The 24,550-nt window shown below is 40.2% G+C and overlaps 1 protein-coding gene across 7 annotated transcripts in view; it reads left to right on the forward strand.

Moving 5' to 3' along the window:
• Positions 1-24,550, forward strand: part of clint1b (clathrin interactor 1b) — a 132,077-nt gene that overhangs the window by 13,237 nt on the left and 94,290 nt on the right. The window contains exon 1 of one of the 7 annotated variants that reach the window (XM_060935882.1): positions 12,020-12,071. The exons of the other annotated variants lie outside the window; for them this stretch is intronic. The gene's annotated coding sequence lies outside the window, so the exon portion shown is untranslated. Of the gene's footprint in view, positions 1-12,019; positions 12,072-24,550 lie in introns of those variants that run through there. 7 annotated transcript variants of the gene reach the window in all.

Consider the following 24,550-nt stretch of genomic DNA (forward strand, 5'->3'; position numbering starts at 1 on the left):
CTGTAGAAACGCATTGAAATCTAAGGTAAAAGGGGATGGGGCTACCCTTGTCAGCATATCATGTTGTATTCATTTAACTGCTAACACACTGCAGTATTTTTAGTCCAGTGTTTCAGTAAACGAGTGCTGTAAAACGTTGCAAATTCTTTGCTTCATGCTTACAAACTGAGATGCTCTTTGCCCATACCATACAGATTCAAATTTTAAAGCAGCAAACAGGGTCAGATTTGAGTGTGATTAATTATAGCTTCAAGGCATAAACACCAAATCAAAGCAAAGTTTCTTCCTCATCTGTGTGCAGCTCACTGTGTGACAGTATGCTAGTTAAACATGCTTTAAGTGAACCCATCATTCCTCCAGGATGTATAATAAAGTTTAAATATGCAATATTTAAAGGTCAGTGTGTGCCAGCTGTAGTTAAAGTGGCACACAGCTCATCCATGCACACATTGCAGAGGATAAGGGAATAATATTTTGTGGCACACATTTCAAAATTTGAGTAGTTATTTTGCCTGAAATGCCCATCTCTAATACTGAACAGCACAGTATTGATGTATCAGGACCCAGAGTTAAGTAGCAGCACAGACAGCCTGAGTGGAAACGGATAACTGCTTGAAATATGCATGGGGTATTCAATTTATGCAACAGTTATTTCCAGTCCATTGATTTGATTGGTCAAGAGTGCTGATATTTCATGACAACATGACAATTTTTGGGATGTTTCATTGTGTATATCACTCCACTTGTCACGTAGAACTCCACTCCCTATTTGTAACTGGTTACCATGGTAGTGTTAGTGACATCATCAGGGGACATGGCAAATTATATTTTTCAGGAATATACCTTTTGACATAAAATATGAAAGCTCATCAGATAAAGATGAAAAGGAAGAAGGGACGCTACTTTTACCAGAATCACCTTTAACAGGAGTGTAGAAATTAATGCGAGCCAGCTAGCTGTTGTGCTACAAAGTGAGTCTGGCTTTTTCAGGATCTGAGTTTACTAATGGAGCAAAAATAAAATGAACATTTGTTGATATCATGTCCATGATGTTGCTTATTCAATATTAATTTCTTGTTTATAGAACTGTTGTATGAAAGCTATATCACACAAGAGCAAGTGTTCACAAGGCCATATGAGCTAAAAATAAGCACGAGTTAGCAAATAAGCCTGATCAGTCACTCAGTGCGTTTACATGCACATCCAAATCGAGCTACTGTCGGTAATCGGGCTAAGGGTCCCAGCAGGGGTGCCAGAGAAATCCAATCCTACATGCACACAAGGAAATCGAGCTATTGTGTGAGGTACATTGTGCACCCGAGCCACAGGTGGCGCTACACGTCCCATCGTGTTGGTACACTTCCGGTTGTCGTCATGAAGAAGAGGAGTGATTTCCACTTTACATTCACACCACATGTCATTGCCACCTGTTGGCTACAAACTGTCCTGCGCAGACCACTGTTTTGTAAGACAACTTATTTTGCACAATTGTATATTTTTCTAAAGTCCATTTTTTGCTTACAATTTAACTTGTGTCTTAATAAACACACAAGTTCAATTGTTTTTGTTTTTTGTCTCCTTGTTCCTCCTGACCTCTTCTGCTGCTCGCTACTACTACTGTTGTCATGGCGACCGAGGCTGTTGTTTCCCGCTTGTGGTCTCGTCACTCGTCACTTCCGGAAGGGAAGTAAGTAGCTCGACTACGTAGCTCGATAGGGTTACATGCACTAAGTAGCTCGGCTACAATTGCATAATCTAGGTCGCGTAGCTCAATTACGAGAAATCCAGTTTGTTTCAATTTCAGCCGAGCTAAGGTGTATCCATGGCATTTAGAACTTCGATGTCAGTCGAGCTACGGCAGAAATTCGATTTTCTCTATGTGCATGTAAACGCACTGACTGACACACATGCAGATCTAGGCCACTTTTCTCCATTTGTAATGAAGAAACATGCATGTGCAGTAGATGGAGCAACCTGAAATTATATTTTGTCTGTTTGAGTCAGAGACAGCTTCTGTTCTGGACTGCTTTAGTTTTGTTGTATTTCAACATCCATCAATCCATGCTTGAAATGTCCTCTTGGTGATCTGGTATCTTGGTCTCTTTCCAGTTAAGTAGACAGGATTCTGGACTTGTATGACTGAAAATAACTTCCCTGGAGTGTTGCCATGTCTGCCTAGTGGACAGATTTTACTAAAAGAACTTTGGGAACACCCCCACCCTGTGCACATTCTTTCTGTAGTGGAATGTGAGTCTGTCTGCCCCCCCCCCCCCCCCCCCCCCCACACACACACACACACACACTTTATTGTGCACATCTGCATGAAGTAGAAGTATGCCAGCAGACATGTACACAGCCAATTAAATACATGGACAGAGAAGTATAAACCAGTTCTACAAACAGTTAAAGGAGTCATATTTAAGTCTTCACATTTATTATAGAACAATAATTAGAACAATTTTTACAATAGAACTCTTGTTTCATTTTTTGGGGGGGTACAATTTGGATCAAAGCTACTGATCCTGTGGTGAGTGAAGTGCTGAGGGGATGCAGTTTAGTAGGAGAACTGGTAGTGTTCTACTCGGGCAGGGGCGGCATTTTGATTTCAAAGGTGTGTGTGTGTGTGGGGGGGGTGGCAAGCAGGCAAGCATAAATCCTCAAAAGGGCTTAAGTTTTTCAGATACCCCTACCTGAGTCTATCTACTGTACTCAGGTCTCTTGCAGAAGAAATCTTGATCTCAGTTAAATTACCGGATATAAATAAAGGTCATATATAAATGAGGGAATATCTTGGAGGAAAGTTCATCCCTCCAATATAGTTTCACAGACTTGGCAAGGAGCACTGAAGATATTCTGGAGACTCATGGTGGCCTCACTACAAAGACACTTCATTTTGGCTTTAATTTGTCACCCATCTGTATCACAGCCTCTCATACCTTATTGTTTGATTCTGTAATTTGTAATTCAATCACCTCTCCACTTTCTGCATGCTACTCCATGCCTATCACCTGAGGCAGCTGTCCCTGCCGAGTTACAGACACAAGAAATTATTTCCAAATAAAAATACTTTCATGAATGGTGTTATATGGTAGTGATTTTAGAGATTAAAATGTCATATGAACGATCTATAGTTCTAATTGATTGATTTATAATTCTAATTTGAAAGTCAGATCACATTTCTTCTTTCTGTAATTTTTCACTCAGCTCTTCACTGCTTATCACTACTTTTGATTTATGTGTTGAGTGCAGGGCTCTACAGTGCGCACATTTCACTCGCATTTGCGAGCGAATTTTTCGGCATGCGAACAACGAAAAAAACCCACGCGCATTCGTGCGAGGGCTTCTTGCTGCCGACAATTTAGGAAAGCACTGAGCATAGATGCGACGAGTTTAACATTCTAAAATGTATCAAACATTAAACTGCAAAGTATGTAAATCCAGCGCTGGATAGCCTACCTAATATAGTGTAACGAGTAACGGCCTGTATTGTTGTAAGTGTGTGTGTTCAGTGTTGTGTACGTGTGTGTGTGTGTGTGTTCTGCCTGCGCCTTGCTCCCTGTCTGTAGTTGCGTGCATTGCCTCTGTCTTGCACTGCGGTGGTTCCCACGGTAGCCGGGGGGAGTGAAAAAGTTAAATTTTTTTTGCCGTTCTGCCATGCTAGTGTGTTTTACCGGGACATGAGATTTCAGCACTTTTATTCTTCTCGGTCTGTAGCTTGAATAAGTTTAGGCTACTGAATAACACTTTCAGTTAAAGTTGAGTCCGGTGCTTTTGTGCTGACGCTACAATAGCCTACTATCACAATAAATATCCCTCGTAACATTTCCCATTTTCTACTCATCTTTCTGTGATTGCCCTCTTTCCCACGGTTGTATGTTGTGGGTGTGGCATTAGGTGGGAAAAGTGCTTTTTAGGGATTCATCAGATCATTCAACTGAGCGATAACTGAGAGCTGGTTCGGACCGAGCTGAGAAATATATTCGCTATACAGAGAATAACGCGTTTTTTAAAAGCAATGATGGTGGAAACAAGAATAAAAGAACGGACGAGGAAGAAAGTGTAGTGAAGAAAGCTAGAACGACGGGAGAAGCTGCGGGAAAATTATATAATGAGATGGAAAGCACACACCCCAGTGCAAACATTTAGATGGGAACATACAACACAGCAGAAAAACAAATAATATACAGTATATACAAATGGTGCATGTCACAACACAGCAGAAAAACAAAGAATATATATACAACTGGGCGTGTTGAGTTGCAGATGTTAATTGCACATTAGTTATAGAAACTCAGTTCAGCTACAAAACTCAGGATATTGCACTGTGTTTGGTATTGCATTGTATTGGGTATGGATGTAAAAGTGTAGAAATATAAAATATACAAAAGCTATAAAAACTAAAAAGTTGCTCTGTGAGGTTGCACTGTAATAAGTATTGCACTGTATCAGGTAAGTGTGAGAATATTGTCCTTTTAGGTCCTTGTTGGTGCATTGTTGCACCTGCCAGAAGGGGCATCAGTCAGTGCATGTAATTAGCCTTTTTCACATTACGTCACTTGCAGAAGAACCTCACATCCGTTTTCAGCCTTTTGAATGGAAGAAGAGGCGGCATGCTAATCTGCTGGCTAACAAGTAGCAACCATAGAAAGTCAGTAAACTTCCTTTCCAAAACAAGGCAGGTAGGTGACTGGAATGGTTGCTAACAATACGTAATGATAAACAACAATGCGCAATATTATTATCAATCTTATCTGTGAATGACACAGTTTTGTTAACATATGTTGCCGCCGTATACCTCTTCTTCCATTCAAAAGGCTGAAAACGGATATGAGTTCCCCTTCAAGTGACGTAATGTGAAAAAGGCTAATTGTTCAAGGTGGTTATGGCCTGTGGGGGGGAAAAACTGTTTTTGAGTCTGTTGGTCCTTGCTTTGATGCACCTGTAATGCCTGCCTGAGGGCAGCAAGTCAAAGAACTCAGAGCCAGGTTGGGAGCTGTCCTTGATGATATTGTTAGCTCTGCTGAGCTCTGCTCTCTGTTTAGCTCCTGTTTGTTCATTCATTCAGTTGTTTGTTATTCATTTGTTTGTTCATTCATTCATTCGTTCATTCATTCATTCTCAATTGAATTTTGCGTTTTGTGTGTTGGTGTGTCTAAGGTTTGCGCTGCAATAAACCTTTAAAATGAAAACCTGCTTGTGCCCCCATTTTTTCCCCTGTGCTCCTAAAATGTTTAACTTAGGAGCACGTGTGCTCCTGAAAAAAAAAAAAGTTAGTGTAGAGCCCTGGTTGAGTGAAGTACAGTTAGACTGACTGTGCTCCTTTGAAATAATGTTAAAAAAATTCATTTTCTATGGCAAGCTAACTTGAAGATGAGTGATATTCCAACGTGATCTCACTATGAATATTTGTAACATAACATTAGCTAACTTCATGGAAGGCATCACTCTCACTTTTTTTTTTAAATGTCATGTCTTCTATCTTTTGCCACTTGGGGGGGGGTTCTGCATGGTCCTAGTGCCTGCACACTCCTATTTTTGAGCAGGCGCTCTTTCCTTGTTGTCCTAGTGCCTGCCTACTGGGGGGGGTTCCTGTTTTTTTCTTTTCTTTTTTTAATGACACGCCCCCCTCCCGACCTTAAAGTGGGGGGTGGGGGCAATATATAATGGTAGGGGAAACACTGTCATGCCAGATCTTTTTCCACATTTAAGTTGTCGCCCTAGCCGTTATAAAACAGTAACTGAAGATGAATGAGTAAAGCCTAATATACACCAGACACTGTAAACACATTGCACAGCTCTAAGTAAACACATTGTCTAACTTTTTAATGAATGTGGCCTTTCTTTGTCCCAAAGCTTGATATCTGACCTCCTGCTCATGTCTGCATGAGAGTAAAACACACCCACCCTTGCAACACACAGTACCAGTCAAAAGTTTGGGGACACCTACTCATTCATAGGTTTTTCTGTATTTTGACTATTTTCTACATTGTAGAACAATACTGAAGACATCAAAACTATGAAATAACAGAACATATGTGGAATTATGTGGTAAATAAAGTATTAAATGTTTCATATTTTAGATTCTTCAAAGTAGCAAACGTTTACCTTTATGATGCTTTGTACACTACTGGCATTATCTTAACCAGCTTCCTGAGGTAGTCATCTGGAATGCTTTTGAGTTAACAGATGTGCCTTGCCAAAAGTTAATTAGTGGAATGTCTTGCCTTCTTAATGCGTTTGAGATCAAACAATAAATAGTAAATAATAAAAAAAACAGTAAATGGCTCTATTCAACAACTGTAATCCATATTCTGTCTAGAACTGCTTAACTAAGTAAAGAGAAATGACAGTTCATCATTACTTTAAAACATGAAGTGTCTTTTAATTAATAAAATTAAAGAAAAACTATTGAATTAGGTGGGTCAGAACTTTTGACTGGTACTGTATATGTGCTCGCTTGGATCCCAAGAGAACCTAGTTTTGCTAAACATGTCTACTATGGAGAAAACTGGAGCACGTGTCCTTTTTATATTTTTAAAGAAAATAAAGTATAATGTTATTAATCTTGAAGAGTACTGAATTATAATTGAGTAGTGAATTGAAGAACATTGAAGAGTATAAGACTGGGATGCCATAGTTCTGAACCATTTTGATAAAATAATGAAAACCATGATGATGTCTTCTCTTATTAGTTTCCTGAAAGAGCACCATGTTGTATGAAGTTCAGTATTGCGTCCAGGACAGAAACTAGTGAAGTGTTTTTCTTAAATGCCCCATTGATGTAACTTTTGGTCAGTGTTAAGTTTCCTTGAAAAAATAAATATCTTTTAGTAGTAGACTGCTACACCCACGGTGTAAGAAGGAGCGGTACCGCAGGTCATTCATACCTACTGCTGTCAGACTGTATAACACCCACAACTTGTAACATAGCACCAATAACCTGTTTCTCGTTTAATTTGCACTACTTCACCACTACTACCTCTGCCATCTCTCATCGATGCAATTATGTGCAATAATTAATTAATAGGCCTTAAACTATTTACTACTTACGTGTGTGTGTATATATATATATATATATATATATATATATATATATATATATATCAATATCATCTCATTATCTCTAGCCGCTTTATCCTTCTACAGGGTCGCAGGCAAGCTGGAGCCTATCCCAGCTGACTACGGGCGAAAGGCGGGGTACACCCTGGACAAGTCGCCAGGTCATCACAGGGCCGACACATAGACACAGACAACCATTCACACTCACATTCACACCTACGGTCAATTTAGAGTCACCAGTTAACCTAACCTGCATGTCTTTGGACTGTGGGGGAAACCGGAGCACCCGGAGGAAACCCACGCGGACACGGGGAGAACATGCAAACTCCGCACAGAAAGGCCCTCGCCGGCCCCGGGACTCGAACCCAGGACCTTCTTGCTGTGAGGCGACAGCGCTAACCACTACACCACCGTGACACGCACGCCCGCCCGCCCGCCGACAGGGGGGGACAAACGGGTATGTTGTCCCGGGCCCAGGAATGGGGAGGGCCCAGAACTGGGCTCTCATGAAGTTGCGATTAAATTATTTTATTTCATTTCAAAATGTGTTGATTTGGGGGAGAAATGTGCTATATTTGCATTCAATAAATGATTTCTAGATCTTTTGCCTTTATTGTCTTTGAAAAAGGTGTCAAGAACCCCCTACCACCCCTAATGCAAAAATGGTTTGGTCTGACTCTTTGATTAAGGGGAGAAAAACGACATCATTCGATCATAGCGCTTCGACAATCAGCGTGCGTGCCATTTGCCAACATGCACAAGTCAGGAGCAAAGAAAAGAGAAAAAGAGAGGAAGAAATCAAGAGACTCAGGGGCTCAGTGCATAAATATTTTAAAAAAGATTCGGATGATGCAGCAGGTACTAGCAAAGGCAGTGGGGCAGCTGAGCCAGGTAAGACACAGCCAACTTTTTCCAGCCCCGTAAAGTAACCCCAACCAAGGCACGCGCGGCACGCAATTCATGTTACAAACGAGGGGAGAGCAAGTCACACTGAACACCATATCAAACGCACAGGGCATTGAATCATTTCATAACCACAACGGCTTAATAACATTTGTGTTTCAGATATCTGATTGAAGCTAAGAATATTCACATTAGCCCGCAATCATATCCCACCGTTTCTCGAGCGGTGTGTTGTTCTCTGCTTTTCACACTGGACAGTACGCACGCACAGTATACTATGTTCGCCCCCAGCCCTGCCCGAAATACCCCGTCCATCGCTGCTCCTTCAAGAGCACCCCAATCGCGTGATTATAGTAGACTATCCACGAGTTTAGGAAGGCATTGCGAGGGCTGTCGCATGCAGGCTTGGGGCATAACGGAATACATTTAATGGCGTTCGGTTAAAGGATACAAAATAACAGTAACCACTTATTCCGTTACAGTACAGAAGGGAAAGATTTAGTGAAATTGGGGATTACTTCACAGGATCACAATGTGTGTGAGGTTGCTGGTTTTGGGCTTTTTTTTCAAGCCTATAAGAGAGGTGGGTGTGTGTGTGGGTTGGCCCGGGGGGCCCATTCAGAGCATTTTGTCCCGGGCCCAGCCAAAACTGTCAGCGGCCCTGTGTGTGTGTGTGTGTGTGTATGTATGTATATATGTGTGTGTGTGTGTGTGTGTGTGTGTGTGTGTGTGTGTATATGAGTGATTCCACGCTTATGGGTACTGAAATGGGGACATGAACTTATTTTTAAAAATTCACCTAAAACCATTTCTTTTTTTACCATCAGGTCACAAAACATGTAATCTTTAATGAATGATATGTTAAAAGATAACTTTAATTTTCTGAGATGTAATAAAAACGTATTTATATGCCAAAGTCAAGCCTATGAGTTCCAAAATGATGTCTGTTACATTACTTCTGTTACGATTGTCCATCTTGCGTCTGTTACAAATGAATTACAATCTAGCTATATACCATGTTAATCTTATTGAAAGAATGTGTATGTTTATTCTACGATACATGTTTATTAATTATATTTGCTAAAACATCACTTTCCTATGTTTCAAAAAGTAATTCTACATTGTTAAAATTGAGAATATATATGTCCACAACACTTCTGTTACGTTCTGACTTTGGCATATAAATATATTTTTATTACATCTCAGAAAATTAAAGTTATCTTTTAACATATCATTCATTAAAGATTACATATTTTGTGACCTGATGGTAAAAAAAGAAATGGTTTTAGGTGAATTTTTAAAAATAAGTTCATGTCCCCATTTCAGTACCCATAAGCGTGGAATCACTCGTGTGTGTGTGTGTATACAGAGTCTACCTGTAATGTGCAATTTTTCCGAGCCTCTCAATAAGGCAATTTTTCTATACTTTTTCATGGTAGATAATGCAAATAGCCCTCTGTATTTAATCCTTTGTTTGTCTAATTTTTATTTCAGTTTTATTTGTTATCTGTTTGACATTTTCTTGCTACTGTAACACATGAATTTCCCCGATGTGGGATGAATAAAGTGAATCTAATCTAAACAACCACAACATATGCTGCCGATTAATAATTTACTGTGTGAATATAGGTTACTGACTGACTTCAGTATGAAGATTTGGAAGCTACATCACATTTAATCCAGCAGTTTGTGTCAGTAAACGAGAACGTGATCATGTACTGTTAGTTACTAACTTTAAAGTTCATTAACACCCACAGCATTCATGTTGTGTTAGAGTAGATGCACACTGTGCTCCTGATAATATGTCAGAAACAAGCTTGGACACTGTCTGCTTCAATTCACGATGTATGAGAGGTCAGCAATCCTAACACAGTGTTTTACCTCATAGGGATAGCAGTGGCTTTGTGTTAATGCTTTTGCAAGTAAGACTGCTTAATTAAGGACTCCGCTCTCCTGCCAGCTAAAAGCCAGCAGAAAAGAAAAGGAAAGCCTGCTTAATGAGTGCAACTGCAATATAGAGCAAGGTTAGATGACATGCCATTTTTCTGGACAGATAACCAAATAATTCTAGCTAGCGCTTAGTGTTAGAATGCATGGGCTCAACTCCACGGTAGTGAGTCTGGAGCTATAGGAGTCTTTCATGTGATGTCATTGTAACTGCGGATTTGTTTATCCAGCCAAGCTTTGTGTTTGATAATGACCAGCACAAGTATACCAACACAAGTGATTGTAAGCCCAATTCAGTACATCTATAGATAAACTTGTAGAACTTGCATCTAAAAGAACAATGCCAAAGACCTGTAGTGCTTTTGGATATAACAACAGACATGGAGATGAGCCTTTTCACTGCTTTCCAGCAAACTCAAAGACGAGAAAAATGGTGAGCTGCAGTCAAACAGGAAGACCGGATGACAAAGCATTGCCGTGTGTATGGAAAGTATTTTATATCAGCTTGGTGCGAAAGCTCTGTGGGTCATTCCACGTCAATTCAACCGGGGCCCGCGCACTTAGGTCTCAAAAAATTCTGAAAAATCACCAGATGTACCCATGTTACCTAGGAGAAACACTGTAAATTTATTTGAATGTAAGATGTACGGGTATGGACCCTTTTCACGTGACATCACCACAAACGCGGCTGCCATTTTGGACATGTACTACCAGTAGTTTACCACAGCCAACATTGAGGAACGGCAGCAAAGAAAGTGTTTATTTTCAGCAAGACTTCCATCATGCCACTATATTGTTGTGCACCTGGATGTAGTAACCATCAACAAACAAGGCAAGGGTTATCATTTTATCGGATCCCGGTAGATGCTGACCGACGGAGAAGATGGATAGCGGCATACCAACGCTTGTGTAGTGACCACTTTGTTGGAGGTAAGACGAATAAAATTAGCCAGAAAAGGCATTACATTGCTGTTAACATTCCATTCTAGTTTACTGTAATTATGATCTGGCAGCTATTTACACTGGATCCGGTGTAAATAGCTGCCAGATCATAATTACAGTAAACTAGTAAATACAGTTTTCTGCATCTCGCTCCTTTTTCTTTTATGTTTGTCGCCTTCCTTGCATTCAGACCGATTCGAGCCAAAGTCCACTACATGTCCAAAATGCCGGTTGCGTTTACGAAGGTCACGTGACTGAAAAGGGTCTATACTTTCCATGTTACAGCCAGTTTTACTGGGGGAGGGGGGTGTCAATTTTGTTCAGATGCTTTTTTTTGTCAAAGTTCACAAGCCCATAGCTCAAGAACTAAACCATGTAGGAGGCTCAAATGTTGCATGCTGGTACATAAATAGGAATAGTATGTAGCAAAACTGTCATTTTGGGTCTGGATGATCCTGCATGGTCATAGCACTCCCTCAAAGATGATCAAAATTTTATTGGAGTTTTTGGCTGTGCTCTGTTTAGGCCTTCAGAAGACATATTTTTACCCAACGTAGGCTCTTGATTTTTTTTCCCTTATTGAGATAAGTCGAAACACTCTCAAAAAAAGCAATAAACAGAAAGGAAACTCTATCAGTGTTTGAACAGAAGACCTCACAAGTCTGACAAATCATTTTGGATGTCATTTTCAGAGCACTGTAACACCTTGTGGGAATGTGCGCAGATTTTTAAAATATTTTTTTCTTTATTCTCCATGATCCCTTCTTTTTAAAAACACCAATTTGGCTTGTCTTACTCGAATCTCTCTCTCTTTTATTTTCCACCCTGAACATGGGCAAAATGCACCATTGAGAGCAATATGTTTTCTATAACATTAATGTAAAGAGTAAATAACCAAAGGCCAGTTTTGCCCTGACATGATCACCTGAGAGCGCCTGTGCAGGGGTGGAGGGATCCTTTTCAATTTCAATGATTCAGTGATTTTAGGGGCACCTGTGGTTACTCTCAATATTTAGTGCCCCTAAAATCACTGATTTTAGGGCACAAAATACCCTGCGAGATAACCGGAGACATTTTTAACATAAATCAGTCTTGTGTGGTAATGGTTGTGTTCACAATTAATTCTATTTTGAAGCTGCAAATCTTTTTATTTTTCTTGATTTATTAGATGGATATGCAAAAATTCTTCAGCTCCAGCAGTTTTGTGAAAGGCTGATCTGGTGAGAAAATAATCATCTCATCTCATTATCTCTAGCCGCTTTATCCTGTTCTACAGGGTCGCTGGCAAGCTGGAGCCTATTCCAGCTGACTACGGGCGAAAGGCGGGGTACACCCTGGACAAGTCGCCAGGTCATCACAGGGCTGACACATAGACACAGACAACCATTCACACTCACATTCACACCTACGGTCAATTTAGAGTCACCAGTTAACCTAACCTGCATGTCTTTGGACTGTGGGGGAAACCGGAGCAGCCGGAGGAAACCCACGCGGACACGGGGAGAACATGCAAACTCCTCACAGAAAGGCCCTCGCCGGCCACGGGGCTTGAACCCGGACCTTCTTGCTGTGAGGCGACAGCGCTAACCACTACACCACCATGCCGCCCCAGAAAATAATCAAATATATAGAATTTAATAATGTATTACTCGCAGAGGTGTCCACAAGCGCCGGCAGTTTTCTCCGCCTACGCAGACAGTCTGTGCTGGCTACTCGATCCCAGGAAAAAAAAAATTGTCTTTCAATGTTCAAGAGATTTTATATGGTCTCTGCTGCCCATAATTTGCTGCAAATCCAATTATTTCACCACAAAATTGTCTTCGATTCGTGTCAAGCAAGACCGGAAGCGATGCCATATTTGTTGATCGGTACTTGTGCTCTAATTGGCTGAGCCGGACCACGTGACCACACCAGAGCGTGTGTAGTTATGTTACAGAGTCAGGCAGCATACTACACAGGAGAGCTGTAACGATACTCCGTGGAGCACCGAACTCTGCGGTTCGGAGCACGATACGACAGTGACTTTTTTTTTTTGGCTCGGTTCGAAGTTTAGACATATTCCCGCCAGTTTACTGGCTAAATCATTTACCGTAATCCAATCAGATCGACTGTTACAGAAAATCAGTTGGCGCTTTTTACAAAATGGCTGATACTCCTGATAGTAACGAATCTGAATCAGCGATAAAGATTAAAGAGGCCCCAGCAAAATTCAGATCGCAAGTTTGGAAGTATTTTGGCTTTCGAGAAGATGCAGGCACCAAACAGCAAACGATTTGCAAACTGTGTCACTCAGCTGTTAGCTATAACCAGTGATGGGATTAACGGCGTTACTTTTTTTAGTAACGAGTAATCTAACTAATTACTTTTTACATCGTTATAACGCCGTTCCCGTTACTTACAATAAAATGCTATGCGTTACTTTATTAAAGCTGTTTTCATCTGGCACGCTGCTCGTTCAGCCTTTCTTTACTCTGCTTTAGTGTGAGGCGGGGAGACGCAAGACAAAGGCACAGTAAGCCAATCAGAGTAGATTTGGACAACATACGTAGGTAGGCTCCGCCTACTGCACTACTGCGCACACTTTCAATCAGAAGACACAGTGATGGCGAGCAGTCAGCCCAAGACTGCGTTTTCACATTGGAAATACAGCCATTACTTTTCATTACTTGAAATAAAAGGCAAAAATGTCTACATGCAATGCACATTATGTCAAGGAGCAAAACATTTGTCCTCGTCAGTGGCCAGTAATTAGTAACATAATTTTAATAACTACAAAAATATATTAAATTTGATAGATGTCTTATCTCACATTGTCCCACAAAAATATTAATATAGTGTAGATTAGGGATCGACCGATATGTTTTTTCAGGGCCGATACCAATTATTATGGAATTGGGATGCCGATAACCGATATGTGCAACCGATAAATGTAAACATTATAATTCACATGAAATTAAACATAGCACACACTGACACAGACCTTCATATCCATGAAATGTATGTTTAATTGTAAAATTGAACATGAAATTTTGTGCAGGGAGATGCCAGCAGCATTTGTACAATAAAGTCAAACATTAGTTAGAATAAAATGAGAAATAAAATAATAAATATTCACCAATTAAAAAAAATAAATCACTCCCTACTATATTACAGCTCACCATTTTCAGTGTAAAATAAATGAAAATACACTCTGGATTCTTTTACACTAAGAACCAAGTAAGACTTACCAACTTCAAGTAGTTTTTAAATAACAAATCAAGTGTAGGGAGCTGCCTGCAGCATTTTTTAAAAAGTAAAATCAAACATAAAGTAGGCTATCACTCCCTATTATGTAACAGCTTAACAAGTAACCATCTACATTCTAATACTTTTAATGCCCGAGCCTAATATTCCCAATTTAGGAGGATTATATTGTAGTGAAGGAAGCATGTTGTCCACTGAGGCGGTTTCTGTTTTTTGTATAAATTGCCGCGGCTCTGCTCCTTTAAGAGTATATCGCTTTCCAAATCAGAAGCGCTAGCGAGGAGAATCACTTGCGCAAGAATTATAAATACTAGTGGAGTACATTACAGCGCAATGTGAAGTAGCATAAGAACATTTAAGTCAAGAGTTTAATTTATGTATTTCGTTCATTACCGTTTATCCAAGCAAGTGTGCATCCACGACACAATTAATTACTGAGCCCACAACAAGCGTCCTGACAAACTCCCTACAGTATTACATAGCCTACTAGCACCATATCACACCTGGCTTGTTTTAAATGTTCAAATAGCGCTTTATAAAGTTACCTAACATATACAAGTGCAATGCGCTTTTTGAGCACGAGTCACGTCATGAAGTTTACTCATCACCATAACAAATAGCCAGTAGGCTTGCGCTAGCCTACAGAACACAAACACTACGTTTTATTTTGTCTTTCCTTGACCACCTCTCTGTATGGCTGTCATTCTACTGTTCGAGTAGAACTACTGACACATTCACAACGTTTCCAGACGGGGATTTAAAAATGATTGCAGCCTACGTTATGCTGGGGACTGCTTACTATGGACAACATTACATGTAGTTTCAGCGAGACTAGTTGGTTGTAGGCTAATTCAAGTGCTTCCTTCCGTAAGCTAAGTTTGCCTGTCTACACAGATGCAAATGGACAATTTTAACGAGTAGTAGATGAAGAATGTAAACATATAATGATGTTGTGCTTTTGCAACTTGTGTGTTTGTGACTTATTGCGGCAAAAGCAGCGTGTCCTTACCTTGAAGTGGGATCTGTTTCTGCCCGAGAGCCCATACGGCCGCCTTGAAACAGTTCACAGCGTTTAGCTACGCGTGTTGATTAGCTGTATCTAGGGATGTCCCGATCAGGTTTTTTTGCCCTCCGATCCGATACCGATCATTGATTTTGAGTATCTGCCGATACCGAGTCCCGATCCGATACTTCTTATAATCCATAAAAAATAAAGACGAGGAAAGAAACGGATCCAGGATGTTCCTCATTTTTTATTTAACACCTTATTTTAACATCCAACAACTCCGTTAGCAAACAGAGCACTTACGTGAGGCAGTTTGAACAATAAATAACAAATTAAAAAAATAACCTTAAAATACCTGGCAGGAATGTAAACAAATAAAAAAAAATAAAGTGCCACAGTGCCAGTAATTTGCTTTTAAGAACGCATCTCACAGTGGTGTACAGTAATTTCAATTAAGGAAATGAACGTTTTTCTTGATGAAAACAAGCATTTCTACCCTTTCAGGTTTGAGCCCGTTTCTTTTGTCATCCAACGAAAAAAAAAAAAAGATCTCATTCTTTGCTTTCCGCTTCGAACTGCTTCCGTGTTCAACTTTGCCGGCAACAGGCAGCCAATAACCAATAGCGTCTCCGCTACAAAGTGATGTCATGCCGCACGCGTTGATGTTGCTGTGTTGAGACAAGAGGTCTGGTCTCACTCTGTGCCAACGCATAGCTATTGATGTGTTAAAAATGAGAATATATTATATAGATATATATCCGATCTCTGATCGGGAGGCAATGCCCGATTCCGATCGAGTCTGAAACCATGTGATCGGGCCCGATTTTCGATCACGTGATCGGATCGGGACATCCCTAGCTGTATCCCTTGTGCCGCTTCTGCCGGAGTGCCCGTACGGCTGCCTTGAAACAGTTCACAGCGTTTAGCTACGCATGTTGATTGGCTGTATCCCTTGTGCCGCTTCTGCCCAAGTGCCCATACGGCCGCCTTGAAACAGTTCACAGCGTTTAGCTACACGTGTCGATTGGCTATATCGCTTGTGCCAAACAAATCAGATGTTGTGGTGGGTGGGACAGTGTTCTTGAACTCAGAGAGGCGAGTGCAGGAAAGGACGTGCAGTGACAGTCGCGTTAGTAACAAAATGGCTGCAAAAAGGCATGTTATCGGCATATCGGTGGAAATTATGGCCGATACCGATAACCCTAAAAATGCAGAATATCGGCCCGATATATCGGCCAGGCTGATTATCGGTCGACCCCTAGTGTAGATAACGTTACTAATTGGTCCTGTTAAGTGTCCATTTCAGTCATTAAACACATTTAACATTCACTTTTATAACGATTACACTAATTGAAATTTTTTTTTTTTTGGGGGGGGGGACAAAATGTAAGGGAATAATTATACTTTCCCTGGTAATTAGTTACTTTTATGACAAAGTAACTCCGTTACTAACTCAGTAACTTTTTGGGAAAAGTAACTATAACTAATTACTTTTTGAAAGTAACGTGCCCAACACTGGCTATAACATAGTTTTGTTATTTAAGGGTTGTTATTTAAATGCTTTCTGTTTTCACGAAAAATATTATCATTATATTTGTTTTGTTCATTTCACCACTGAGATATCAGTTATAATTATTTTTTTTTTGCATCATTTAAGTTTTATTGAGCAGATACCATATTGGCATGTTAGGTTTTTCTCAGAATTTCAGTAAATGCAGCTCTCTGTTAGAAACTCATTAATGTCTCATTGTCTAGTCAGTAATTGTATGATTGATTGTTTTATGGTTAAGCATAATAAGCAGTATTATACTTCAGGTAGAAGTTTATTTTGAGATGTTTTTATTGTTAACTATTGTTTAAGACTTATTTTAAATAAAAATATTTAAGTTTACATTCAACTTTTTGTGCCATGTCACTTTGCATAATATCGTATCGTAAATAATTGTATCGTGTTGAGAAAGTACGATTCGTATCGTGAGAGAGGCGTATTATTACAGCTCTACTACACAGGGTAACTGAGAAAGCCAAGCACACCTACATCTGGAGGGAAATTTCATACATATTTTGCCAGTATTTTACAGGGAAATGGTTCATAATTTATTAAATGAGTGCACCAGAAGGCATGTAAATTTCTAATTTTTCTAGGGGAGCATGCCTCCAGACCCCCGTAGTGTTATCACATCACGGCCACCACAAATTCCAGAGCCACGTACTACTTTTTTTTTTTTAAGCCAGCTACTTCAGATTTTCTGGAGAACACTGTACTTGTATGTGGAGTTTTGGATTATCCCAGTTTAATTGTTTTAATACCAGCAAGCAATTAGAGGGAAGAAAGAGAGACTGACAGCAGGTGAAAAGGAGCAGGTCTGATTGAGGTTGGAAGTTTTAAAAAAAAAAAGTTAAATGGTTTTTAGTTTTCAATTGAAACCTTTTTGTCATTTGATGAGTATTTTATGAACAATTTAAAGGATCTTGCAGATTTGTGTTGACAAGCATCACCTTGAACTTATCTGTTTTGTTACAAGATTTGAACCCCCCCCCCCCCCCCCCCCCAAAAAAAAAACCACACACACACGACAGCACACAAGGCTGTTATATATAGCTCTTGCTAACACAACACATAATCAACTTACTGTTAACCATATCAATAGCTGTAATCGTATAACTTGTGTATTTTATCTGAGAAGAGAACACCACATCCAATAACCAAGAGGTTGGGCAACCACTGGCTGCCATTTTATCAAAGGCACAAAAACAGCGTGCTGTTCAGAAATTTTCTTCGATGGTTAGAGAGAGTCATGACCTCACAGAGCTAACTAGCTCACCGTGTATTTTTACCCAACTTTGTCTTGTTCTCTTTATCCACGTTATTTAGGTTTCTAAACATGGGACTGGGTAAGCACATTGCTCAGTGGGTTAGATAAAGAACATATGGATTGTCCACCACTTGACAATCTCCCTTCCCTTGGGGCTTTTCCTCAACTGCATATCCAGACTATTTTTAGTTTTATCAACTTTTATAAGTGCTTTTATTGGACAGATCACCTTCTTGGTCTACCTACCTGCTCATTTCAATCTGGAAGCTTCATATAGGCCTCTGAAGCTCCAGGTAGTCCCTTTTTTTTTTTTTGGAATGATGGTGGGTGGCATAAGGAAGCAGAAAGAAACCACTCAAAGCTTTTAAGTGTACCATATAGCATTCTTTGTAGACCTCTGTTATGTAGTCAGAGTCTAAGCAAGACTACCTACCACTGTCAGGAAAAATAAAGCCAACGTCTAGTACACCAGGTCCATGGACCAAAGAAGCAGATAATGTAAAGGGTGCCGCAATGTCTCTACGCCTGTCTCTGTCCTTTGCTCTCATGCAAGAAAGAAGACTCGCTCACTCGTTTTTGTCTCCCTGCAAATTGAATATTCTAGTAATGTGCACAGTATGCAGTTCTGTGTGTGTTTCAGTGGAGCTGCATGCTTTCATAAACTGTCATTATTCAGTTTCCTGAGATTTCCCTTCTAATCTAGGCCCTGCTTTACTAGCCTGGGTCCGCCCATCCTAAGTGTGACGCAACACGGGGGGCTGTTGCGAACTTAGTCTGGCAAGGCAAGCTATCTCCAGCTCTTCCAAGCTCCCGAAAAATCGGGAGCCAATCAACTTTGAGCATCTCCAACAGCCCTGGGTAGAGGCGTGTTCAAGGCAGTGACGTAGTAGAACTGCGACCGGAAGTGCTTCATTCACTAGAAACATTACGAACATGGAGCAGCGGCAAGCCTTTGACACAGCAGTAGATGCTGTATTGAAAGCATTCAACGGGAAGTTCTCATTGAAAACGGAGCAAAGAGCAGCCCTGTAGGTATTTATTTATTGTCCTCTTTCTCTTCAGCTTCTGCTTCTTCCTGTTACTCAAGCAGTTTCCGTCGCGTCACATACGTCAGAGGAAAGAGTGGTGTGATTGGTTTAAGCTTCGTCACAGCCTTTTCTGGCTTCGACCAGTAGCAAACTGGGGCATTTCAGGGAGGCAGGTCAACCACGCACTTTGGGAAACGGTTGGGCTTAATATCTATGCCAGACCAATGCTCGCAGAGCTTTGAAGTTGCGTTAGCCAGACTACTGCTTTACTGCACTCAGTGCTTACTTCATCCTGTCAAAGTGAGAACTATTTTCATTGTTATGGTAATGTAGCACCATTGAATACCCTTAACTCTGTGGTCCCTCAAAAGGTTTGTTTGTGTTCAGGCTGGGTCCAGGATGCTTTTTAACCAACCTGTTTATCATGCACAGTGGCTGCATAATATTAGACTGAACAGAGTTGAATTTTAATCCTCAAACTATTTGTAGTTTTGTAAAAAATATTGAGAACAGGTAGACCACAAAAATTGAGTCAAAAGAAAATTACCTTAGATCGCTGTATTTCCCAGAATCTGTTTGTCCAGCAATCTTGACAATTCAGGACTCTTTGTATGTGTGGATAGTAGGCAGGTAACGATGCATCTTGTGACAATAAATCACAATACAAATTTTTGACCACTTGAATCGTTGAAATTAAAAATGAATTGCGATTATCAGGCTGTTTCAGCTTAGTTTTTCCTAGCTGTGATTGCATTGTTTAGACAGCAGATGGTGCAATAGCATACAAAAGAGGGAATAAAGCCTTCACCTGAAGCAGAAGTAACACAGCACGGGCGGCACGGTGGTGTAGTGGTTATCACGGTTCGAGCCCAGCGGCCGGCGAGGGCCTTTCTGTGTGGAGTTTGCATGTTCTCCCCGTGTCTGCGTGGGTTTCCTCCGGGTGCTCCGGCTTCCCCCCAATCCAAAGACATGCAGTTAGGTCGGTGTGGGGCGGCCTTGGGCTGAGGTGCCCTTGAGCAAGGTACCGAACCCCTGACTGCTCCCCGGGGCCTCTGGTGTGGCTGCCCACTGCTCTGAGTGTGTGTGTGTGTGTTCACTGCTTCAGATGGGTTAAATGCAGAGGATGAATTTCACTGTGCTTGAAGTGTGCATGTGTTTCTTCTTCTCTTCTCTAATGCCACAAAACAAATCTCAGATGGGAAAAGCCTGTTGTGTGATTGACTGTACAAATAAATTTAACAAGAAATCGGAGCCTTCTTTTTACAGGGTGCTGAAAGCTGAAGAAAAATGGAAGTAGTTTTCTGTTTAAGGCTGACGACAGCTTTCACAAATGTTCGTAAATTAAGAAAACGCTTACTTGTTATTAATGTTTTTAATTTTTGATAAAAGGACTATTTTAGTTAATAGGCTCTTACTCCAACCTTTACGAATGTATAAAGAATTATCATTGGTTATTAAAAAAGACAAGGTTTTTTTGTTATTTAATAAAAGGAATATTTTAGTAGATAATAGGAAAATATATTTATGTACAGTGTTTCCCCTAGAAAATGTTTGAAGGTGCGGTGGCAAGACCTGTGCTCAGATGTCCCACCCCAGTACGAGGATAAAAACAGCCAACAGCACAGAAGGCTATACATAGATTAATCCATCGGTCATGACTTTAGCCCACAACATGCCAGCACATAACTGCGCAGAATAAAATGCTAAAACAGCCAACAGTACACAACAAAAGCACCTCGGTAGTAGGCTAACTCAACTTAAACAACTTGCTTGTATCAGTAGCAATGCAGTATAGAAACATTGAAAACAGAGGAAGCAGTGCACTCGGCGGTGCTAAGAGAAGTAACCAATGACTTACCCTTAAAACTTCCCAAAGGCCTGCCTGCGTCGGTCATTGGCCTGCACGAACTCCTTTGCGATGGCTGTCATGTTAGTTTGTTCCAGAATGTCACGGTGAATATGGCAGTTCATCAAGTCATTCAGTCTCTTGTGTCATTGTAGATCGGAGGTATGATTTCAGTCGACGAAGTGTGGAAAACAAACACTCTGCTGATGCCGAGGGCACGAAGGCCAAAAGCCAGGGCACTGAGGCCATAAAATAAAACAATGATTTTAAGTTCATGTCTATAATGAATTTAATTTAAGGACTAATGACTCTTCTGAGGAAGATTGGAGTCCCGGTCAAAACTATCAAGCAGGTAAAGAAATATCTACAATATTATGTCTGAAGATAAGAAAATATTGAACACATCTAAACTTATCAATCCATCACTCACTTCAAAAATTATAAAACTTATTAAACCTATATCCTCCCATAATTTTTGTTCAATTGACACCAAATGTGCAAGAGCATCTTCAGACTGTACTACTATGCAGATTTTTGATTAATCAAAATTGAGCCTGGAGTACATCAAAATGTTTGACTGTAAATGGAACATATACTAGCATGCAGGCTACTGATTAACCCATAAGAGCCCAGACCGATTTCTCAATCAAGGAAAATTATTGAGGAAATAAAATGAACTAAAGAGACAACAAAGAAAACATTTCTGACCTTTTATTTTTTTAAAATAGCACTTATGTCTCAAGATCTGAAATATTAAATTGCAAATTTGCAGAACACTGCAACACTATTACGCTGTTAACCCCAAAGTTCATTCTATGCAAACAGTTTGAGTAAATACCACTTTTAAAGATTAGTTTTATTGCATTACTTAAACAGTAGGAGTATATGAAGAGTATATGAGACAGTCATTGGGTGTACTCATTTTTGTAATTTAAACAAACTAAAACTATCATGTTTTACCTCAGGCCACAGTGCTGCCCTGTTGTGATTGGCTCAAAGCTCAAGACAAGTTGAGTTGACGGCTACAGAGGAAGTTGCGCCATTTTCTAATTTGCACAGAGCAATTTAAGGTCTTTGCACTTTTGACAGCAAGCTAATTAGCATGTTAGCGGCTACAGTCGGTACTCGGCACGTTAAAAGTGGGTCAACGTTGTAACGACATAACGTTACTGTACAAGCAATGCTTATTTAACGTTAACAAACTTAAGCCCTATATGTTGAAATTCCTCTCTTATTCGCTCATTAATTTATCACACAGGCTTACCTCAGTCAACTTCTTCCCTCCTTCTGTGAAAATTCAACGTCTCGGACGCAGACACGAAGTGGGCGGGATATGCGTTTGATTAAGTCTTCTGATTGGCTGGTGATAGATTGGTGGGCGGGGGATGCGTTTGATTAAGTCTCCTGATTGGCTGGTGATAGATTGGTGTCATTATAGTGCGTCGGAGCGGTTCATGCCAGGCTCGAGTCCGCTCAACGTCAAAAAAACATTGGTTTAGCCTATTTTTTAAATAATTTTCAAAAATAATTTTCAAAAAGTTATCCGGGCCACGGCCCCCCTTCAGAAATTCCTGAAGGTGCGGCGGCAAAAATCAAGGTGCGGCGGCCCGCCGCAGCCAATTGTACATAGCGGAAACACTGATGTATGTTTATATATGTAATTAATTAATACTGAAATTATTTGTAGTTTTGTGGAAATATTTAGAACAGATAGGCTACAAAATTTAAGAGTCACAAGAAAATGATGTGAGATCAGTGCTACATTTCCCAGAATCTGTTTGGCCAACAGTCTCAGCAATTCAGGACTGTTTGTGGTTTGGCCATCTTTAAGAAGAGTAATAATGCATTAGCAGTGCTGCTTTGCAGAGGGTCATAAATTAGCATGGAGCCTGCATGTTACACTGATAATAGTGCAAAAGTACTTTTAGATGCTGTGGAGAACTGTTTGTTTAACAATTAATGAAATAGAGGCTTTGCACTATCATGTGACCCCATAGCAATGGTAACTAGGGTGCCATGACAGGGGGCATGCTTATAGTACTTCATTCAGACGAGTTAGTTGTTATTAATCAGTATGGGAAGGTTTTGCTGTGTTTTTGGTTATGCAAATCGTTTTGAACAAAACAGACATCACATTTTTTTTTTAACTTACCAAAAGCAATTCCTTATCCAGGGAAAAACGAGAAAAATTTCTTAACATAGAAGGGAAAAAATGGGGGGAAAACCTTCAGCGGGACTCGGTGTTGAAAGGAGAAGTCAAAAACCTTATGGTATGCTCATTTAATTTCCATGAAGGCAAGAATTTAAAAAATATATACATTTGACAACTGCAGCGCGGTGCTTATTCTTATCCAGTGAAGTGAACATGAGCCTCAACACAGCAGCTCTGTACAGCCTAACCTTCACCGAGACTTAAAGTGCATTTACATTCCGGGATTCTTTGGACTGCGTTGTGTGCGCTTGGGACCCAGTCATTATGGGAAACACCTGATACTGATTTGAATGCAGTCAGCACATGCATATAAGGGGACAGAGGCTTTGTGAAGCATTGTCATTACCACAGTCACATTTGTTTCTAGCCATGTTTATGACTCTGCTTTTGGTTTCGTTTGTGTTTTTGCTTTTATAAATATTACATCTGCTAATAAAAAATCTTTCTGCACTCAAACCCGTCTACCATCACATACCTGACAGAAGACTTCACAAAGTCTCTGTGAAAACAGTGTGCTGATTGTGGTCAAATCAGTATCAGGGGTTTCCCATAATGACTAGGTCCCAAGCGCGCGCACAACGGATCCTCGAATGTAAATGCACTTTAAGTCCCGGTGAAGGTTAGGCTCTGCAGAGCTGCTGTGTTGATGCTCATGTTCACTTCACTGTATAAGAATGAGCACTGTGCTGCAGTTGTGAAATAATTTTTATTCTTCATGGAAATGAAGTGAGCATACCATAGGGTTTTTTACCTCTCCATTTGACAGAGTCCTTTGAATAGTTTTTCCCCCCATTTTTCCCTTCTACGTTAAGAAATTTCTCTAGTTTTTTCCTTGATAATGAATTACTTTTGGTAAATTAAAAAAAAATCTTATGTCTTTGTTTTGTTCAAAATTATTTGCATATCCAAAAATACAGCAAAACCTTCCCATACTGATCAATAACAACTAACTCAGCTGAATGAAGTACTACAAGCGTGCCCCTGTTATGACTCCCCAGTTACCGTTGCTATGGTGTCACATAATGGTGCAAAGCCTCTACAGTGGTGCTTGAAAGTTTGTGAACCCTTTAGAATTTTCTATATTTCTGCATAAATATGACCTAAAACAACATCAGATTTTCACACAAGTCCTAAAAGTAGATAAAGAGAACCCAGTTAACCAAATGAGACAAAAATATTATACTTGCTCATTTATTTATTGAGGAAAATGATCCAATATTACATAACTGAGTGGCAAAAGCATGTGAACCTCTAGGATTAGCAGTTAATTTGAAGGTGAAATTAGAGTCAGGTGTTTTCAATCAATGGGATGACAATCAGGTGTGAGTGGGCACCCTGTTTTATTTAAAGAACAGGGATCTATCAAAGTCTGATCTTCACAACACATGTTTGTGGAAGTGTATCGTGGCACGAACAAAGGAGGTTTCTGAGGACCTCAGAAAAAGCATTGTTGATGCTCATCAGGCTGGAAAAGGTTACAAAACCATCTCTAAAGAGTTTGGACTCCACCAATCCACAGTCAGACAGATTGTGTACAAATGGAGGAAA

Source organism: Neoarius graeffei, chromosome 12, assembly GCF_027579695.1.
Source record: "Neoarius graeffei isolate fNeoGra1 chromosome 12, fNeoGra1.pri, whole genome shotgun sequence".
In the NCBI taxonomy this organism is placed as follows: domain Eukaryota; kingdom Metazoa; phylum Chordata; class Actinopteri; order Siluriformes; family Ariidae; genus Neoarius; species Neoarius graeffei.